Genomic DNA, 6,000 nt, shown 5'->3' with positions numbered 1-6,000 from the left:
GTTTCTTTGCATTGGGTTAGAACAAGTTCTTTTAATTCCCAGAAGTTTCTTATCATCCACTTTTTAAAGCCAGCTTCTGCTAATGGAGCACAGTCTTTCTCCATCAGGCCTTGTTCTCTTGCTGATGAGGAACTGTGATCCCCTGTAGAGGGAGAGGCGTTCTGATTTTGGGTATTCTCGGCCTTTTTAGGCTTGTTTCTTCCCTTCATTATAGATTTATCCATCTGTGGTCTTTATAATTACCGTCTTTGTAGTTGGGTTTCTGAATGGACGTCCAACTTGTTGATTCCCGGCGCTAGAATCGGAGCAACCCACTGCACCGGCCAAAACAGCGGCGTTAAGCTTGATGGTGCTTTTCTGACTCTGCACCAAGAACCGCCGCTCCAAGGCAGCGGCCAAACCGCCTCGCCGGCCACAAGAGTCGCGCTGGCGACACGTGGGGCTCCTCTGCTGGGAATCTCCTGGTGCGTGAGCAACAGAACTTGATCTGAAAGTGTGGCGTCCTCTCGTTCTCTGCTCTTTCGGTGGGAGCTGCAATCCCGAGCTGCTAGTGATCAGCCATCTGGGATCTCTCGCCCAAATTATAGAATAATTTAGAAGGAAGAATATTATGGCCTATGCTTTTATAACTTAGATATATCACACTAGAAGAATTGTTCTACCACTCAGAGATTTCACTCAACTCCATGTCTACAGTATTTCCACATCGATTTGTAAGAATCTACCTCATTTATTTTTGGCTGCAGAGCAGACTCAGTGTGGGTAGAGGGTCCTGGCTGTTTCCGTGTGCAGAGCTGTAGGAACCACTGGGCTGCGCCATCCCCCGGGTCATGTACCCCAAACTTCCCGGGTGAGCATTGTTCATAACATAGTTCTTGAGCCCCATCCAGGTCCATAGGAATCCAGATCCCCAGGGGAGAGCCTGGAAAACTGCCTGTCTGACAAGCACCCTGGGAAGGTTGGGAAGTGCTATGTGTGCTGGGCTCAGACACTTGCAGCAGAGGCCTGGATTCAAATTCCTGTTCTGCTGCTTCCTTGCTGGTGACTCGGAGCGTTACTTCTACTTGCTCCAGCTCCTTTCTCTGGAGGGACTGTGGAAGGGAGTAGCTAAGACCGAGTCTGAGCTCTCAGGGCTTGACGAGTTTTACCAGCTTCCACTCCCTGCATCTGTGTGTTCTCTCTGTGCCTCAGTTCTCTCTGTGATCTCAGCCATCTGTAAAATGGGGGAAACAGCAGGATCTTCCTAGGGGGTGGCTGTTAGAACTGGCTGAGGTCACAAGAAAAAGCACTGTGGCTGGCCATGGTGGCTCATGCCTGTAATCCTAGCACTTTGGGAGGCCGAGGCAGGTGGATCACCTGAGGTCAGGACTTCAAGACCAGCCTGGCTAACATAGCAAAACCCTGTCTCTACTAAAAATACAAAAAAATTAGCCAGGTGTGGTGGCGGGCACCTATAATCCTAGCTACTCAGGAAGCTGAGGTAGGAGAATCTCTAAAACCCCGGGGTCAGAAGTTGCAGCGAGCCGAGATTGTGCCACTGTACTCCAGCCTGGGCAACAGAGTGAAACATTGTCTGAAAAACCAAAAAAGAAAAAGAAAAAGCACTGTTTGCTGAGCACTTATTATGTGCCAGATGAGGTTAAGCATGGTCATAGTCTATGCTCAAACACTTCGTTGCCTGTTTCCTTTTGCTTACGTGTTTTTAAAAGCCAAAGCTTTAACACATTATCGATTTTGTTTACATGAGAGAAACATAATCTTATGCTTAACAATTCAGAGTTTATAGGTAGTATAAAGTATAATACCCCTTTTTCCAAGCCCTGCTTCCTGTGAAACCAATGTTAGCATGACGATGTGTACCCCTTCACAGTATTTTGTATGTTCTCACAACTAGAGACAAATATTCATATCTGTGTTTACAAAGAGGGATTCTGTTATTTGTAACCTGTTTTTAACTTAACAATATAGCTGTACATTCTCCTCTGTTGATATAAACATCTTTTAGAGATATTAGCCGATGCAATTAAACAAGATAAACTAATTATAGACATAAGAATGGGTAAAGAAAAAGTAAAACTATTCATATTTGCAGACGATCTGATACTGTACCTGGAGAACCCCAGAAAATTAATAATTAAACGAACTCCAGCAATAACTGAATCCAACAAAGTAGAAGGATATGAAATTAACATTAAAAATACAAGACATCTGGCCGGGCACGGTGGCTCATGCCTGTAATCCTAGCATTTTGGTAGGCTGAGGTGGGTAGATCACCTGAGGTCAGGATTTCAATGCCAGCCTGGCCAACATGGTGAAACCCTGTCTCTACCACAAATACAAAAAATTAGCTGGGCGTGGTGGCACATACCTGTTATCCCAACTACTCAGGAGGCTGAGGTGAGAGGATCACTTGAGCCTGGGAGACAGAGGTTACAATGAGCCAAGATCGTGCCACTGCACTCCAGCCTGGGCGACAGCGTAAGACTCCTTCTCAAAACAATAACAAAAATGAAAAACCAAGACTTTTTTTTAGCCCTCAAATGGCTGTTTCAGTGGTTAGCCATTTCCCTCTTAGATGCCAATATTCTTTCTTTATTTTTGCTTTTATAGTATTTCATTGTACTTGTATCTATTCTGCCATCTGGTGATTTCATTTCTGTCTGCCCACTTCCTGGAAATGGTTTTATCAGGTCAAAGGCCATATACATTAACATTTTTATCTGCATCTGTCACATCATTTCCAAAACCATGGAGCAATTCATCTGCCTACCTAAAGGGAAGAAGTCTGCTCCACCAGATGCCATCAGCCTTTCCATTTGTTTGCTAATCTGATGGGCAGAGGTGGGTAACTTATTGTTTTAATTTGCATGTTACCACAACCTTGCCAACATGCAGTTATCAATCTTTAAATCATTGCCCATCTGATGGGCAAGAAAGGACATCTGGCTCTATGTAGAATTTCCCTGATGACTGTGATGAAACATCTTTTGTGTGTGTGTGTTTTGTTTGTTTTGTTGTTGATGTTATTTCGAAACAGGGTCTTGCTCTGTCACCCAGGCTGGAGTGTAGTGGCGAGATCTCGGCTCACTGCAATCTTGACCTTCCAGGCTCAAGCGATCTTCCCAACTGAGCCTTCTGAGCAGCTGGGACTACAGGCATGTGCCATTGCACCCAGCTGACTTTTATATTTTCTGTGTTTCAGTACCAGTTTGCATTTCCTCTTTGTGAGTCGTCTGTTTGTGTCCTTTATCATCTTTTTAGAAGCAACTCAGTTGATCTTATTGAATCTTGCCATCCATGCTGAAAGGTTGGTATTAACATACTCTTGTTGCAGATAAGGAAACTGAGACTCAGGGAGGTGAGATCACCTGTCATAGACAGGCAGTTGGTAGGTAGAAACTTGGTCTGTTTGATTGCAAAGTCCTGTGCATAAAGCACCTGCCACATCCTAGCACTGACTGGTTCCCCAGGAAAAACTGGGTTTCTCCACTACCCTTTCCACCGTACAGATGCTCCAGAGTGTGGTTAGATGCGGAGGAACTCCCCCCCCCCACCATCACTCTGGGAGCATCCCTGGGCTGGGTAGAGGAAGGCTGCATTTCTCAATGTCAGCAGCAGGTGGCAATGTGGGAGGGCGAGATTTCTCATCTTAGTTGGGACCAGAGGCATGTGGGCAAAGCAGCCCCCGAACGTTGCTGTGGGGTGTGTGAAGCATTGCAGCCTCTTTTGGCAGAACCTGCCAAATCATAAAATAAAATGCACATTCCTTGGATCCTGTGCTTCCACTTCTAGGAATTTGTCCTACAGAAATGCTTGTACATGTCTGCAGGTACACAAACATATTCATTATCACATTGCTTATAATTGCAAATGCTAGAAACAATTTAAAAGTCCACAAGTAAGGGCTGATTAAATAAATTATGCACTCACCTACAGGCCAACTACGCATCTAAAACAGAGTGGGACATACTGGTAGTGAATGAAATCTACGGTTACAAAAAAAGAGCAAGGTGCAGGCAGTGGGTAGACTATGTCACTATACACACACACACTCACACACACACACACACACGTATATACATATATATATAGCATTTCCTTTTGCTTTCCTTTAGCATATATATGTGTATATACATATATATAGCATATATATGTGTATTTGTGTGTTTGTGTGTGTGTATATATATATATATATATATGTATATATATATATATATATTTTTTTTTTAATTGAGTCTTGCTGTGATGCCCAGGCTGGAGTGCAGTGGCACGATCTCAGCTCACTGCAACTTCTGCCTCCCGGGTTCAAGCAATTCTCCTGCCTCAGCCTCCTGAGTAGCTGGGATTACAGGCATGTACCACCACACTCAGATAATTTTTCTGTACTTTTTAGTAGAGCTGGGGTTTCTCCATGTTGGCCAGGCTGGTCTCGAACTCCTTACCCCAAATTCATTTAAAATTTTTTCTTTTTTAGAAAAACCATATTTTAAAAGAAAATCCTTTGAGAACCCTTAGACCATTGAGTCTGGTGTTTCTCACACAGTAGGTAGTTGGGAACAGGGGACAGTTAAACAGACCCCCAAGCTAAACATAGTGCTTCCATCTAGAACATTTATTTCACTAGATTATTTTGGGGACTGTTTATTTGAACATTGTTTTTGGAAAAAAAGACATTCTTATATCAAAGAATCACAGAGTCTGATGCAAAACTCTAATACACTTCAAAGGTAAAACCCAAAACTTTAAAGACATGTCTCTACTGGGGGCCTCTCTGTACTATGCCCCCAGATCTGGAGGGCCTAGAGGGGTTTCCCAGAAAAAACTCGAGAAGTACTCAAGTCTGTGTCCTCATTTTTTGGATGAGGAGACTGAGGTCCAGAGATGAGCAGGGGCTCAGCCAAGGCCACATGGCATGGGAACTCTGGGATTTAAACCAGATACACCAATCTGATTTAAATTGGTGGGCTGTCAATCACCGTGGGCCTGGCACCCCTGATTAATGGGATTGAGTCATTGCACCAATAAATAATATCTCAAAATAATGGCAAGAATGTAGCAAGCAGTATTTTACAAACCTCTGCCAATACCCATGTGTTCTGTGTGTGATCTTTCTGAATCCTCCTAGCAATCCTGTGAGCCAGATGGTCCTCATTTTACACATGGGGGAAATTGAGGCTCAGAGATGCAAAGTGACTTGGCCAAGTTCTTGCTAGGAAGGGAAGAGCTGGGATTTCAACCTGGGTTTCGCTCTGTCTTCAAACTTTGTGCTCTGTATTTCACAATTTATTATTATTTCTTAATTATAGAAGCAATTCATGAGCATGTTCTCCTTGGGCTAATACTTGGCTAACATTCAGAAAGATTTGTTATTTAATAATATAGCTGTTTATTAGGTCTGTGTCAGGCATCTCTGTGCTTTAGGTGTTAACGCGTTCGATTTGTATATTACCCTGTGTGGTGGGTACTTATATTATCCTAGTTTACAGGCAAGAAAACTGAGATGCTGAGAGGTGAGGTGACTTGTTCAAGGTCAGGCACTCTGCTACAGTGCTTGGCCTCTAAACTGGGCTCCCCTGACTTTTGTAAAAAAAAAAAAAAAAGTCAAATATTACAAAAAGGAAAGTTCCCTTTGACCACATTCCCTCTAAATCTATCCCCAGGTAACTATTGCTATGAGTTTGGTGTTATCCTTCTAGAACAGTGCTGTACATAGACATATCATGTTAATCACATTTCTAATTAAAAATTTTCTATTAGACACATTAAAAAAGAAAAATAAAGAGGTGAAATCGATTTTAATAACACATTTTATTTAAGCCAATATATCTAAAATATTATTAGCATTTCAGCAGGGAACCCGTGTTAAAAATTATTAATGAGATATTTTACATTTTGTTTCTCATGCTGACTCTGGAATCCAGTGTCTGCCTTACCCTATATTAAACATGGCTGCATTCAAGCCAGCCCCATTTCAAATGCTCTGTAACCTCCTGGGGCTTG

General features: G+C 42.9%; 1 protein-coding gene across 1 annotated transcript in view; it reads left to right on the top strand.

The window, feature by feature from the left end:
- PTGIS (prostaglandin I2 synthase) overlaps nt 1-6,000 on the top strand; it is a 57,469-nt gene that overhangs the window by 28,622 nt on the left and 22,847 nt on the right. The gene's annotated exons all lie outside the window — the stretch shown is intronic.

Source organism: Cebus imitator, unplaced genomic scaffold (genome assembly GCF_001604975.1).
Source record: "Cebus imitator isolate Cc_AM_T3 unplaced genomic scaffold, Cebus_imitator-1.0 Scaffold132, whole genome shotgun sequence".
Classification (NCBI taxonomy): Eukaryota; Metazoa; Chordata; class Mammalia; order Primates; family Cebidae; genus Cebus; species Cebus imitator.
This window is presented reverse-complemented; position numbering and strand designations above follow the sequence as displayed.